The sequence below is a fragment of the Oncorhynchus keta genome, chromosome 34 (assembly GCF_023373465.1).
Source record: "Oncorhynchus keta strain PuntledgeMale-10-30-2019 chromosome 34, Oket_V2, whole genome shotgun sequence".
Taxonomy (NCBI): domain Eukaryota; kingdom Metazoa; phylum Chordata; class Actinopteri; order Salmoniformes; family Salmonidae; genus Oncorhynchus; species Oncorhynchus keta.
In genome coordinates this window covers 42,693,771-42,709,821 of record NC_068454.1, presented here as the reverse complement: position 1 = coordinate 42,709,821, position 16,051 = coordinate 42,693,771, and the positions used below count along the sequence as shown (strand labels likewise).

The 16,051-nt window shown below is 43.2% G+C and overlaps 1 protein-coding gene across 6 annotated transcripts in view; it reads right to left on the bottom strand.

The window, feature by feature from the left end:
• The window catches only part of LOC118367173 (double-stranded RNA-specific editase 1-like), a 186,669-nt gene that overhangs the window by 76,406 nt on the left and 94,212 nt on the right, over positions 1-16,051 (bottom strand). The window lies entirely within an intron of this gene.

Genomic DNA, 16,051 nt, shown 5'->3' with positions numbered 1-16,051 from the left:
GTCCTGAGCACTCTGGAGCAGGTTTTCATCAAGTATCTCTGGTACCGCTTGTACTTTGCTCTGTTCATCTTTCCCTGACAGGTCTCCCAGTCCCTGCCGCAGAAAAACATCCCCACAGCATGATGCTGCCACCAACATGCTTCACCATAGGTGTGGTGTCAAGTTACCTCCAGACCTAACGCTTGGCATTCAGGCCAATGAGTTCAATCTTGGTTTCATCAGACCAGAGAATCTTGTTTCTCATGGTCTTGAGTCCTTTGGGTGCCTTTCGGCAAACTCCAAGTGGGCTGTCATGTGCCTTTTACTGAGGAGTGGCTTCTGTCTGACCACTCTACCATAAAGGTCTGATTGATGGAATGTTGCAGAGATGGTTGTACTGAAAGATTCTATCATCTCCACAGAGGAACTGTGGAGCTCTATCAGAGTGACCAAGGGCTTTCTCCCCCTAGCGCTCAGTTTGGCCAGGTGGCCAGCTCTAAGAAGAATCTTGGTGATTCCAAACTTCTTCCATTTAAGAATGATGGCGGCCACTGTGTTCTTGGGGACATTCAATACTGCAGAAATGTTTTGGTACCCTTCCCTAGATCTGTGCCGAGACACAACCCTGTCTCGGAGCTCTACGTACAATTCCTTCGACCTCATGGCTTGGTTTTTCCTCTGACGTGCACTATCAACTGTGGGACCTTATATAGACAAGTGTGTTCCTTTCTAAATCATGTCCAATCAGTTGAATTTACCACAGGTGGACTCTAACCAAGTTGTAGAAACATCAAGGAAGATCAATGGAAACAGGATGCACAGACACTCATTTTCGAGTCTCATAGCAAAGGGTTTAAATACTTATGCAAATAAGGTATTTCTGTTTGAGCGAATGGGAGAAACTCCCCAAATACAGGTGTGCCAAGCATGAAGTGTCAGACCCAAGAAGACTCGAGGCTGTAATCGCTGTCAAAGGTGCTTCAACAAAATGCTAAGTAAAGGTTCTGAATTCTAATGTAAATGTGATTTCAGTTTTTTGAAAATGTAAAAAAATACATGTTTTTTTTCGCTTTGTCATTATGGGGGATTGTGTGTAGATTGAGAGGATACAATTATTACATCTATTTTAGAATAAGGCCATAAGGTAACAAAATGTGGGAAAGGTCAAGTGGTGTGAATACTTTCCAAATGCACTGTATACATACACACACAAAAAACGTCAAATTAGTGGATTCAGCTGACAGGTGTGTAAAATCGAGCACACAACCATGCAATCTCCATAGACAAATATTGGCAGTGACTTTCAACGTGGCACTGTCATAGGATGCCACTTTTGCAACAAATCAGTTCGTAAAAATGTCTGCCTTGCTAGAGCTGCCCCGGTCAACTGTAAATGCTGTTGTGAAATGGAAACGTCGAGGAAGAATATTTCCTGCCTGTGTGTGTTTGTGTGTGTTAAAGCGTCCGCATGCATAGATTCAGTTTGCTCCTATCAGAACTCGGTTAGGCGACTGTCTGTGCTCTCATACTCCCTAAAGACCATCGATTGGAAAACAAGCCACCTTAGCCAGAAACACTTCCTCAAAATAGTCAGAATGAATCTAAGATAAATCAAGTAATCCGAGACATTTTTGCCAAGGTATTTTTTAACATCTAGCTAAGATGTTTGCTGTATTTCGAGTGAAAAAATGTGAATGAAAACTAGTTGTTCCTGGTTTAATGACAACAAACATGTTCCCATTCCTACTAGGGGTAGTACTGTTGACCAATCACCGACGACGGGGCGTAGACTGTCTATTGAACTTCAACTTGCCTCAAGAACAAATTGGTGCACGAACAGCCAAAATAAAAAAATAGCCAAAGACTAAAATGTCAGAAAACGGTCATAATAATTACACAGTATAAGCAAACTGTTTAGAATGGGAAGCATACAGTAAGCTTTAGGAAGTAATTCATCTTCGGTGGATTTATCTCCTGTTCTAAGGTATGCCTGCCCAGAAGGGGCAGCCTTGCCCTTATATTAAACACACTGACCTGGATTCCATGTACCTCTGTCTAGAGCGTGCGGGCGTATGTGTACATATTCCTTGTGTACATATTCCTGTGTAAGTATTCCTTTGTACATATTTTTCCATCTCATGACTACAGAAATCCAGTCAGAGTAGACTCACTAATTTCCTCTGTAGCGTTAGATCCCCGTACTTTACGGGCCAGTTAGCGCTCAGCGCTAGTGCTGCCCAATGCAGTGTGAAGGCAGACCTTTAAATATTTAACACTGCAGAGAGGTGAGGGGAAATAAGTACACTCATTTGGCTGTGGTGACGCAAAATCATTGCCGCCGTGCCCGAAATATATGGAACATGAAAAAGTATTTCTGCCGAGACGCACTTTATAGATGCTAGAACAGTCCACATGGACTTTTCCTCTGCAAACAAAATGAGTAATGAATAGAACAACCAGACACCCCATAGCAGAATGGTTGATCTATTTGCCCAGTCCGATGTTGTTGTGTGTTCTATGCAACAAATATTTTTTCAAACCTGGAGTTTCCAGCTGCGCCACGTCTAAGCATGTTACCACTCCGCAGTTTGCAGTGAACGCATAGGTGAGAGAGGGGCTGAACACGGGTCGATATTAAGGGAAAGTTGGGGTAAAACGTCACCCTACCTTAAAATATTTTTTTTGGGGGGGGGGGAGTGACTTTAAAAAGAATGCGATGAGACGGATTACATGGTTTGTTGAGCAAGAGTAGTGGCAACTAGGGAAGGTGTTTGGGGGGGGGTGGACATTAAGTTGTTTCTTTGGGAAGTACAGGCAGGGGGCGTATCTCTTCTTAGTCTTTCTACGTAACAATTCTGATACTCCGGTACTCCGTGCAAACACACACATGTACACGCAAGTGCATATGCACACATACAAGCATGGAGGGGTATAGTATACACCTGTGAAGGAAAATGTGATGTTTGTGCTTTTCTAATAACCAATTCAACTGGGTTCATGCAAGTGACTGATTGATCGTGCCTGGGAAGAATCCTCACATCGGTATAAGGAATTTGTGCAGTACGCCCAGAACATTGCTTTGAGATCCGAAAGGGGCATCTCAGTTTCGTGGTCTCAGCTTGGAGAGAAGAAGCCTTGTGAGTTATTGGTCGGTCACATAATAATGTAAATCATGCAAATATAACTTGTCTGTGTAAGCAGTATATAAGAAACCTAACGGAACTGCACCGGCAGGGCTCCCGACCAACGTGTACTACTGTGCATTAAGTGTGTTGGAACCTCTCCAGCTTGCTGATACTAAAGAATGATTCATTTAATATTGACTTCAGGTGTCCCTGGTGGTAATTTTCCACGACACACCTCATTTGAACTCCTTTAAAATCCCGGGGAAAATGTCTGCAAATACACAGCAATAGCTTCCATCAGCATCTTAGAACTAAAGTCAGAGGACAGCAGTCCTAATTCCATGTAGACAATGAATGGAAGGATGTGGACTCCTATTTGTTCATCTGCCAGGGACCATTGCACAATCTATACATTGCACCAAATGTAGCTAAATAGCACATTTCCATCTGCCATTGGCTAGCATAACAGTTCTATTCTACCACCATATGTAAACTAAATGGGTGGGCACTGCAGAGTGATACCAATTATGTACTATATACACACTTAATTGAATATTCAAGGTTGTGCATATGAATATGCATGTCTATGAATGATGGTTGCACATTCTCCTGTGGTCAGCGCTTTCTTCTGTTGATATGACTCATTGCTTTGTCCTTGCGCTCAGCCCGACCTCTAGGCAGGCAGGCCCATATGCGAGCCACCCTGGTGTTGTTCTATTTTGCTACCAGGGCCTTTGAGGCTTTGAGGCCATTGTATCCACCGCTACAGGGCAACACAACAGAACACTAGCCGCCTCGGTCTGCCCTCTGGCAGCCCACACGCACCACAACACACAAGCCTGGGGGGCTCTGGCAGACACACCAATAAGGAAGGGAGGGAAGGAGGCCCAAACACATCAGGCGCCTCTGGGGCTACATCCACTGGTGAAGAGGTGTCAGAAGGTCAAATCTGGACGAGCAAAGGAGGGAGGGAGTAGGTTGACGTGGCTTGTTCAATAGATCAGAGATAATAGCACTAGACCACCTTTGATATACAGGATTTGCATTCTGTAAAACCTCTTCAGCACAGAGGAGCAGAGTGCAGAGTAGGAGAAATAAAGTAGCCCAAAGTAGAACTAAGTCAGCACTTCCTCACTTTAACAATGTTCTCACAAGCTTTGTAATATTCTCTTCCACCGGTGTCCTCATTAAGAGCTCTCCTGGTCTTGTCTTAATGAATGGGGCACACAGAAAGAGATTGCCTATATGGAAGTGACACAAACTTAGTCATTATACTCCTCTGTCTGCGGAGATTCGCTTTGCTGAACACACCCCGGGTCACCCAGGCGGTAACCACCTCTGGAGTGTCTGATTGAAAGTCAGGGGGGTAAACAAATTGCTAAACACTGAGTGAGAATTTAAGCTGTGCACCTCTGACACGGCCTAGTATCAATTAGCACCAGGGTTGGGGTCAATTCCTTACCAATTCAGACGATTAGAAAAAAAACGAGTTGGAATTGGAATTTCATTTTCCTTCTTGAATTGGAATTGACCCCAAACAATTATGATTAGCACCCGGCTGGAAATGTGTTTCTCCTTATTATTTGCTTAGGCACACCTGCTGGGGTGGCGTCAACCTCTCCTCTGACAATGCTGGATATATTTGTGTCAGGCGTCAGGGGAGATGCCAGGCCAAAGAGGCGTGGTGGGTAGCTGGGCATTACAGCTGCAGGGCCCACCCCCTACCCCCCACAAACACACACACCCTTGGAGCCACCAGCTTGCCACCAGCCAGAGCAGGTACCGGGTACAGCCACCTGATTAGAGTGATGAGGGCTGTCTGTTTACTGTATGTGTGTTCGATAGTATTGCGCGGGTTGATTCATAACCCACAGTTCCCACCAAAGTTTTATGCCAATGAGCAAATTTCAGATCTGCTGAGCGCAAACTTCTGTGTAACTTCCAACATACGTTTACTGGGGAACACTAAAGCTGGGTTAGTGTTACACAACTTGATTGTAGTCCACCTGTGGTAAATTCAATTGATTTGACACAGAGAGATCCTTGATGAATACATCCTCTCAGAGTGCTCAGGACCTCAGACTGGGGGCGAAAGTTAACTTTCCAACAGGACAAAAGACCCTAAGCACATAGCCAAGACAAAGCAGGAGTGGCTTCTGGACAAGTCTCTGAATGTCCTAGCCAAGCCAGAGACATCTCTGGAGAGACCTGAAAATAGCTATGCAGTGACGCTCCCAATTCAACCGGACAGAGCTTGAGAGGATCTGCAGAGAAGAACGGGAGAAACTCTCCGAATACAGGTGTGACATCTTGTAGCGTCATATCCAAGAAGACTCGAGGCTGTAATCGCTGCCAAAGATACTTCAAAAAAGTACTGATTAAAAAAATATTTAAAAAATAAAAAGTACTGGTCTGAATAGTTATGTAAACGTGAAATTTCAGTTTATTATTTTTAATAAATTACTCAGAAACTTCAGACCCTGTTTTTGCTTTGTCATTATGAGGTATTGTGTGTAGATTGATGAGCGGGAAAAACAACTTCATTTTAGAATAAGGTTGTGACCGAACAAAGTGTGGAAAAAGTCAAGGGGTGTGAATACTTTCCGATGGCACTGTATCTTCAGTATAGGCTACATTTAGTTGTTTTTTTCTTGAATGACCTTTTTCTGACAGTGCCTAAGCTTTAGGGCCTAGCTGAACACTCACCAAATACACGCCAATCGCCAAATACTTTTGGGAACTCAGGTAGAAAAATTTAACGTTGATCCACTAAGGCTAAAAGGACAATATCAGTTAAAGACAAGCTGAGACATGGAGAGTTGAAAATAAAGAGAGAGGAAGGAAGGAAAAGTAACGTTTGGGAAAGATTTGGTGAAGTGGTAAAACAGGATGATAGCAGTGCCGACTATATTACGTGTGGTGATTGTGAGGAGCAATACAAATTTGACACTGTACAGCGCAGGACTACGGGGAAAAAGGGGGCCTGCAGTGGAGAGGGTCAAGAGCTTCAAGTTCCTCGGTGTGCCACATCACTGAGGACTTAACATGGTCCTCCCACCACCACAGTTGTGAAGATGGCACGGCATCGCCTCTTCTCCCTCGGGAGGCTGAAACGATTTGGAATGGCCCCTTTCACAGCTGCACCATCGAGAGCATCCTGCCTGACTGGTTCTATCACCGTCTTGGATGGCAACTGCACCGCCCTCAACCAGGAGGTCCAACAGAGGGTGGTGCGGACAGCCCAGCGAATCACTGGGTGCGAGCTCCCAGCCATCCAAGGCCCAAAATATTTATTGACGACTCCAGACACATGGACTGTCCTCAATGCTCAGGCGGTACATCAAGGCTCAGACCAGACTCATAAACAGCTTATATCCCCAGGCCATAAACATTCAAATGGCTACCAACTACTGCTCTCCCACAGACTATCCACACTGACTATGGATAGGCAAAGGTTTGTACCCACTCAGACACACACCTTCACAGTCACCCTTACACACACAGCTTCTAAATGATTTGATTAGATGTATTACTACCATGTAGGGTGCTGTTCATTGATTATTTATTGCTATTACCATTAGTAGCCACCTACACTATATGACCAAAAATATATGTTGGACACCAGCTCGTCAAACATCTCATTTCAAAATGATGGGCATTAATATGGAGTTGGTCCCTGATTTGCTGCTATAACTGCCTCCACTCTCCTGGGAAGCTTTTCCACTATATGTTGGAACATTGCTGTGGGGATTTGCAACCATTCAGCCACAAGATCATTAGTGAGGTCGGGCACAAACTACTTCTGTATGGACATCGCTTTGTGCACAGTGGCATTGTCATGGTGAAACAGGAAAGGGCCTTCCCCAACTGTTGCCACAAAGTTTGAAGCACAGAATCGTCAAGAAAGTCACTGTGTTGTAGCATTAAGATTACCCTTCACTGGAACTAAGGTGCCTAGCCCGAACCATGAAAAACAGCCCCAGACCATTATTCCTCATCCACCATACTTTACAGTTGGCACTATGCATTGGGGCAAGTAGCATTCTCCTGTCATCCACCAAACCCAGAATCATCTGTCGGACTGCCAGATGGTGAAGTGTGATTCATCACTCCAGAGAATGCCTTTCCACTGCTCCAGAGTCCAATGGCGACAAGCTTTGCAACCAAGGACAGATGCTTCAGCACTCGGTGGTCCCGTTATGCGAGTTTGTGTGGCTTACCACTTTGCAGCTGAGCCGTTGCTGCTACTAGACGTTTACACTTCACAATAACAGCCCTTACAGTTGAAGCACTTACAGGGGCAGCTCCAGCAGGGCAGAAATTTGACGAACTAACTTGGTGGAAAGATGACATTCTAGGACAGTGCCACGTTTAAAGTATCTGAGCTCTTCAGGAAGGCCAATCTAATGTCAATGTTTGTCTATGGAGATTGCATGGCTGTGTGCTCAATTGTATACACCTGTCAGCAACGGGTGTGGCTGAAATAGCCGAATCCACTAATTTGAAGGGGAGTCCACATACTTTTTGTATATATTGTGTATTTATCCAGCTACTGGTCACTATAACACATGTTTACATGTACATATGAACATCAGTATATCACTATAAGTATTTATATATTCCTGCTACCAGTCACTTATCAGCCCTGTTTACATTTATATCCTTCTCCCGGTCACTTTTATGTACGTATAATCCTACCTCAACCACTCCAGTGATCTTGGGTCAGTTATGCATTTCCACCACTAATGGTTAAGTTTAGGATCGGGGAGGGGAAGCTGATCCTACATACACAGTATGTACCTAGAGGAAACGTCACCCTGGAGCCCAGCCCCTTAAAACCTCCCATACCTAGGGTAACAATACAAACACGTGTTTATCCCACACTGGCTCTATTCAAAAGCTAGAACTAATGTTACACCAACTGTGTTTTAAAATTAGTTCACCAGTGTGTGAGTGAGTGAAAAAAATGGGGAGATCGAATTGAAAGTCATCTGTGACTGAACACTGACTCGGTCAAGCTTGAAGTTAGAGCACGGTCAAATCCTTTCAAATACGAAACACAAACATGCATACGCCCGCACACAAACACACTTATTTGGGTAAGAGTGGCTGCAAGACCGAAGTGATCAGAGGGTAAGGAAATGGAAGGCTATAATAGCTCGTCATTCATACGCCATAGAGGCTGCTCAAAATGTAGCCTAACGTACCACATCAACCGTCCAGAAACCGTAGCAATGAGAGTCTAGGCATAAAGCTTTCCGTTCTGCCATGCCTCCCATTTCTCTCTTTTTCCCCCTCCCTCTCTACGTCTACCCGCGCAGTGCCGAGCCAAACACTGTGTTTCCACTTGGCAGTGTGTGTGAGTGACTGGTGCTGGAGTAAAAAGGTTATGGTGGTGGAATGACAGCGAGGTTGTGAATCTCTTAGTCTCCGTCTGTCTCCATTCCTCTACTTCTCTCGCACTCGCTTCTTAAGACTGCTCTGCTGTTCACATTCATTCACACTTGCATATCCCAACTCGCTGAGACACCTGCAGGGAGTGGGGTCACGGCCAGGGTCATCATTGTCCAGCACCCCTGGAGCAATTGGGGTTAAGTGCCTCACCTTGTCAGCTTCGGGATTCGAACCAGCAATCTTTCAGTTACTGCCGGCCCGCCCCATATCACTTATCGCAATGCACTCGCCATGATATTGGAAAAAGTGGAAAACTCTCTCTTTCTCAATCTCCTAAAATATTTACAGCTGCTGTGCTGCAGGGGCAAGAAAACGTCTTTTCTCTTGTAATATTTGTTTTGTGCTAAACCTATCAAATGGCTTGGATCTGCTCGGCGAGGCCGGGTGCTATTCTATTCTGCCATCTCACTCCTCTCAAAAAAAGGAAACACTTATATAACAACCAGTTATACAGCGCCTTCAGAAAGTATTAATACCCCTTGACTTATTCCACATTTTGTTGTGTTACAGCCGGAATTCAAAATGGATTAAATATATATATTTTTCCCCCTCACCCATCTACACACAACACCCCATAATAACAAAGTGAAAACATGTTTTTTAGAAAAATGTAGCAAATGTATTGAAACTGAAATATGAGAGTCTTTCGGGGTAAATCTCAAAGAGCTTAGCAGACCTGGATTGTACAATATTTGCACATTATTCTTTTTTTAAATTGTTCAAGCTCTCAAGTTGGTTGGTGATCCTTGCTAGACAGCCATTTAAGTCTTGTAATAGATCTTCAAGACGATTTAAGTCAAAACTGTAACTAGGCCACTCATGACATTGCATGTTTCTCTTGGTAAACTACTCTAGTGTATTTTTGGCCTTGTGTTTTAGGTTCTTGTCCTGCTGAAAGGTGAATTTGTCTCCCAGTGTCTGTTGGAAAGCAGACTATACCAGGTTCTCTCAAGGATTTTGCATGTGCTTAGCTCAATTCAGTTTCTTTTTATCCTAAAATCTCCCTAATCCTTGCAAATGACAAGCATAGTATCCATAAAATGATGGTGGTACTCAATGTGTTTGCTCCAAATATAACACTTACACTTAAGTACTCATGACAAAGTTCATTTCTTCACCACATTTTTTGCTATTTATTTTAGTGGCAAAGGACAAATGCTCACAAACACAGATGTAAAGAAGTGTGTGCGTACATTGAGAGAAATAAGGTTCTTGTGCATATGGAAAATGTGTGGGATCTTTTATTTGACCCCAAACTAACGTTACATGTTGCGTTTATATGTTTTAATTAGTATACAATGTTGACCCATCCTTAGTTCTCAGATCACAACCATTAAACGATAACTCTTAAAGTCACCTTTGGCCTCATAGTGAAATACCTGAGCGGTTTCTTTCCTCTCAGGCAACTGTGTTAGGAAGGACACCTGTATCTTTGTAGTGACTGGTTTTATTGATCCACCATTCAAAGTGTAATTAATAACCACTCTAAAAACAGATATTCAATGTCTGCTTTTCATTTACCAATAGGTGCCTTTCTTTGGAAAAACTGAAAAACGTCCCTGGTCTTTCTGGTTGAATCTGTGATTGAAAATCAATGCTTGACTGAGGGACCTTACACATAAATATATGTGTGGGGTACAGATGAGGTAGTCATCCACAAATAATGTTAAAGACTATTACAGCACACAGAGCGAGTCCATTTTTAAATACTTGTTGACTAAAGGCATTTCAGCTTTTCATTTTTTATTAATTTGTACAAATTTCCAAACAAATAATTCCCCTTTGACATTATGAGGTGTTGTGTGTAGTCCAGTGACACATCATCTCAATTAAATCCATTTTAGATTCAGGCTGTAACACAACATATGGAAAAGGCAAGATGTGTGAATACTTAGAAGGCACTTCGGAAAGTAGTCAGACCCCTTAACTTTATTCACATTTAGTTACGTTACAGCCTTGATCTTTTTTCTTCATCAATCAACACACAATACCCCATAATGACTTTTTTTTATACATTTGCAAAAATAAACTACTGAAAGTATTCAGACCCTTTACTACGAGACTCGAAATTGAGCTCAGGTGCATCCTGTTTCCATTGATCATCCTTAAGATGTTTCTACCTGTGGTTAATTCAATTGATTGGATATGATTTGAAAAGGCACACACCAGTAGTATAAAGGTCCAACAGTTGACAGTGCATGTCAGAGCAAAAACCAAGTCACGATGTGGAAGCAATTGTCCATAGAGCTCCGAGACAGGATTGCGTCGAGGCACAGATCTGGGGAACACAGTGGCCTCAATCATTCTTAAATGGAAAAAGTTTGGAACCACCACTTGCCGCCAGGCCAAATTGAGCAATCGGTGGAGAAGGTCCTTGGTCAGAGAGGTGACCAAGAACATGACAATAACAGAGTGAACCTTCCAGAAGGACAACCATCTCTGCAGCACTCCACCAATCAGGCTTTTATGTGTGGCCAGATAGAAGCCACTCCTGAGTAAAAGGCACGACAGCCCACTTGGAGTTCACCAAAAGGCAACTAAAGACTTTCAGACCATGAGAAACTAGATTCTCAGGTCTGATTTAAACAAGATTGAACTCCTTGGCCTGAATGCCAAATGTGGCGCCTTGAAAAACCTGGCACCATCCATACGGTGAAGCACAGGGGGTAGCAGCATCATGCTGTGGGAATGTTTTCCACGGCAGAGACTGGGAGATGAACAGAGTGAAGTACAGAGATCCTTGATGAAAACCTCCTCCAGAGCGCTCAGGACCTCAGACTGAGGCGAAGGTTCACCTTCCAACAGTACAACGACCCTAAGCACACAGCCAAGACAATGCAGGAGTGGCTTCGGAAAAAGTCTCTGAATATCCTTGAGTGGCCCAACCTGAGCCCGGACTTGACCCAGAATAAACATCTCTGGAGAGACCTGAAAATAGCTGTGCAGCGACACTCCCCTTCGAACCTGACAGTGCTTGAGATGATCTGCAGAGAACAATAGGAGAAACTCCCCAAATACGGGTGTGCCAAGCTTGTAGCGTCGTACCCGAGGCTGTAATCACTGCCAAAGTTGCTTCAAAAAGTACTAAGTAAAAGGGTCTGTATAGTTATATGAAATGTGATTTTTTTTTTATTGTAATAAATTTGCAAAACTTTCAAAACCTATTTTTGCTTTGTCATTCCGGGGTATTGTGTGTAGATTGAGGTAAAAAAAACAATTGAATCCATTGTAGAATAAGGCTGTAACGTAACAAAATGTGGAATAAGTTAAGGGGACTGAACACCTTCCGAATGCACTGTATAGTATGATTACGTACAGTTGAAGTCGGAAGTTTACATACACCTTAGCCAAATACATTTAATCTCAGTTTTCCACAATTCCTGACATTTAATCCTAGTAAAAATGTTAGGCCAGTTAGGCCAGTTAGGATCACCACTTTATTTTAAGAATGTAAAATGTCAGAAAAATGGTAGAGAGAATGATTTATTTCAGCTTTTATTTCTAACATCACATTCCCAGTGGGTCAGACAATTACACACACTGAATTAGTGTTTGGTAGCGTTGCCTTTAAATTGTTTAACTTGGGTGGAACTTTTCAGGTAGCCTTCCACAAGCTTCCCACAATAAGTTGGGTGGATTTTTGGCCCATTCCTTCTGACAGAGCTGGTGTAACTGAGTCAGGTTTGTAGGCCTTCTTGCTCACACACGCTTTTTCAGTTCTGCCCATCAATTTCCTATAGGATTGAGGTCAGGACTTTGTGATGGCCACTCCAATACCTTGACTTTGTTATCCTTAAGCCATTTTGCCACAACTTTGGAAGTATGCTTGGGGTCATTGTCCATTTGGAAGACCCATTTGCAACCAAGCTTTAACTTCCTGACTGATGTCTTGAGATGTTGCTTCAAAATATCCACATCATTTTCCTTCCCTCCTGATGCCATCTATTTTGTGAAGTACACCAGTCCCTCCTGCAGCAAAGCACCCCCACGCTTCATGGTTGGGATGGTGTTCTTTCGGCTTGCAAGCATCCCCCTTTTTCCTCCAAACATAACGATGGTCATTATGGCCAAACTGTTCTATTTTTGTTTCATCAGACCAAATGACATTTCTCCAAAAAGAAAGATCTTTGACCCCATGTGCAGTTGCAAAAGTAGTCTGGCTTTTTTTATGGCGGTTTAGGAGCAGTGGCTTCTTCCTTGCTGAGCGGCCTTTCAGGTTGTCGATTTTGGACTCATTTTACTGTGAAATTAGATACTTTTGTACCGGTTTCCTCCAGCATCTTCACAAGGTCCTTTGCTGTTGTTCTGGGACTGATTTGCACTTTTCGAACCAAAGTACGTCCATCTCTAGGAGACAGAACACGTCTCACTTCCTGACGCCTGTGTGGTCCCATGGTGTTTATACTTGCGTAACACTGTTTGTACAGATGAACGTGGTACCTTCAGGCGTTTGAAAATTGCTCCCAAGGATGAACCAGACTTGTGGAGGTCTACAATGTTTTTTTCTGAAGTCTTGGCTGATTTCTTTTGATTTTCCTATGATGTCAAGCAAAGTGGCACAGAGTTTGGAGGTAGGCCTTGAAATACATCCACAGGTACACCTCCAATTGATTCAAATGATGTCAATTAGCCTATCAGAAGCTCCTAAAGCCATGACATCATTTTCTGGAATTTTCCAAGCTGTTTAAAGGCACAGTTATTTTAGTGTATGTAAACTTCAGACCCACTGGAATTGTGATACAGTGAAATAACCCGTCTGTAAACAATTGTTGGAAAAATGACTTGTGTCATGCAAAAAGTAGATGTCCTAACCGACTTGACAAAACTTCAAAACTCGTTTGTTAACAATACATTTATGGAGTGGTTGAAAAACAAGTTTTTCCAGCCTAAGTTTCAGTAAACTTCCAACTTCAACTGTATGCGTCTCCACTGAGGACAATAGGTTTTGCTGCAATACCGTTTCAGTGTTAGCCAGTGCTAGAAGATGTAATGGTGAAATGACTAAGTGTGTTTTGATAGAGCGCCCAAATGAGAGCAGGGCCCATTAATTCACAGTGGCAGGGACACATTGACTCAGAACATTTTGAATGTCAACCTACATATACTACCTGGCCAAAAGAATGTGGACATCCTTGAAATTAGTGGATTCGGCTGTTTCATACACACCCATTGCTGACAGGTGTATAAACTCTAGCACACAGCCATGCAATCTCAATAGACATACATCGGCCTTACTGAAGTGCTTTGTGACTTTCAATGTGGCACCGTCATAGGATGCCACCTTTCCAACAAGTCTGTTTGTCAAACTTTTGCCCTGCTAAAGCTTCCCCGGTCAACAGTGAAGTGTTAGGCCACAGAAGCTCACAGAGCTGGATGCCAGTGTGCTGAAGAACATATCGCGCCTGTCCATGGTTGCAACACTCACTACCGAGTTCCAAAAGGCCTCTGGAAGCAACGTCACCACAATAACTGTTTGTCAGTAGCTTCATGAAATGGGTTTCCATGGACGAGCTGCCACACACAAGCCTAAGATCACCATGCGCAATTCCAAGCGTCGGTTGGAGTGGTGTAAAGCCATGTAGTGCATCGTCACAAAAGTTCATTCAAGATGAGCAGAGGAAGGCCCGAGAGAGGCAGAGAACGAGAGAGATTGTCTGAAAAAAGAAACTCCAATTACAGTTGATGGAGGGAGAGGTTTATTCTTTCTTCCTCAAATCACCAAGTCGGATACGGTTCTCTCTAGAGACTATTCTAAGGTCCGATTGGCTAGGATTTGTGGAGGGTCAACTGACCCTAAATCTGTGTGTCTAAAAGAAACCTAGACCATTGCTTCCCTTCCAAATTATGTTTTACCTTTAAGAGTGTCTGGCCATTATTGTCCAAATGACAGCACCCACTATCTCTCTGTATGTTCTCAGATATGCATTTTAAGAATGACATGCAAGTCATTACCAATGGATTGGCAGCACCATCAATTAGAGAGACGTTCTCTATAATTTCCCTTTAAGCATCTCATCAGTTTGCCTAAGAAGGTATAATCGATCCATGTGGAACCTCTGCAGGCTGTCTGGGGTGTGCACGTGTGCATGTGAGAAAGACTCCATCATTGAAGGCCACTAAAACCGACAGCGGCAAATAATCTACCCACATTGCCTTGGCTTGTGTAAGATCAGAGGTTGTCGCCAAGGGCTCCAAATGACCTCCTCACATTTGCTCCTGTTCTGCACAGATATGCCCCTGACACACAGTTGTGTATTATTATACTTGTGAGGACTTTTTGGGGAACAACAATGGATTCCCATTAAAAATCCTATTTTCAAAAACCCTAAACCTAACCCTAACTCCTAAACCGAACGTCTAACGTGACACCTGAGCTTAAAATAGCCTTTTTCCTTTTAAGGACTGGCCAAATTCTCCTTGGTTTACTATTCTTGTGAAGACTTCTGGTCCTCACAAGTATAGTAAAACAAAAACACACACACACACCACCGTTTCCATTCCAGACACGATGGTTGCAGTGACAAAAAAGCCATGCAGTGCCACGTCAAAGAACTGCGCAAATCCATAGCCCTCACTACACAGCCTTTCAGATCAAAGCAGGATTTCCAGTCACCCCACAGTGGCTTTGAAGCCTCCTTTCACACACACTACATACAGGTAACGGACAAAATGAAATAAATACCAACATAGCGTCTTAATAGGGCATTGGGCCACCACGAGCCAGAACAGCTTCACTGCACCTTGGCTTAAGATTCTACACGTGTCAAGAACTCTATTGAAGGGATGTGACACTATTCTTCCACAAGAAATGACATAATTTGGTGTTTTGTTGGTGGTCTCATGCAATGCTCTAGAATGGTTTAGATCTGGTGACAGACGGCAGCCATGGCATGTGGTTTACATTGTTTTCATGCTGATCAAACCATTCAGTGACCTCACAGTACTACGTGGATGGGGTCATCCGATCTCAGCATGGCCAAAATAATGACCCTAAGCATGATGGGATGTTAATTGCTTAATTACCTCAGGAACCACACGTGTGGAAACACCTGCTGTCAATATACTTTGTATTCCTCATTTACTCGTGTTTATTAGTTTGGCAGTTACCTGTATCTACACAAACCAGGGTTTTCATTAGGCAAATGTAACGCTGGAAAAAAATGGTGACCGGGAAGATTTTAATGGATTGGATGCATAACCCATTAGGGCATCCACCCAAGGTGTGCAGAATGACAGAAATCAAATTTAGATTATGGTAATGCTTCTTAAAGATGCAATATTCAGAAATCACTCCACCATTTCCCGGTTGCTAAAATTATAATAGTTCGCCTAATTTAAAAGTATAGCGTAGAGAATCATTGTACCATCTAAACTCAACTTAAGAACGGCAGTCAGAAATAGCGCACATAGAACTGATGTATTGCTTCTTAGACTTGCTTTCAATGACAGATTTATAACATACCATTCTATGTGAATTTGGTCGGGTCGCCCAA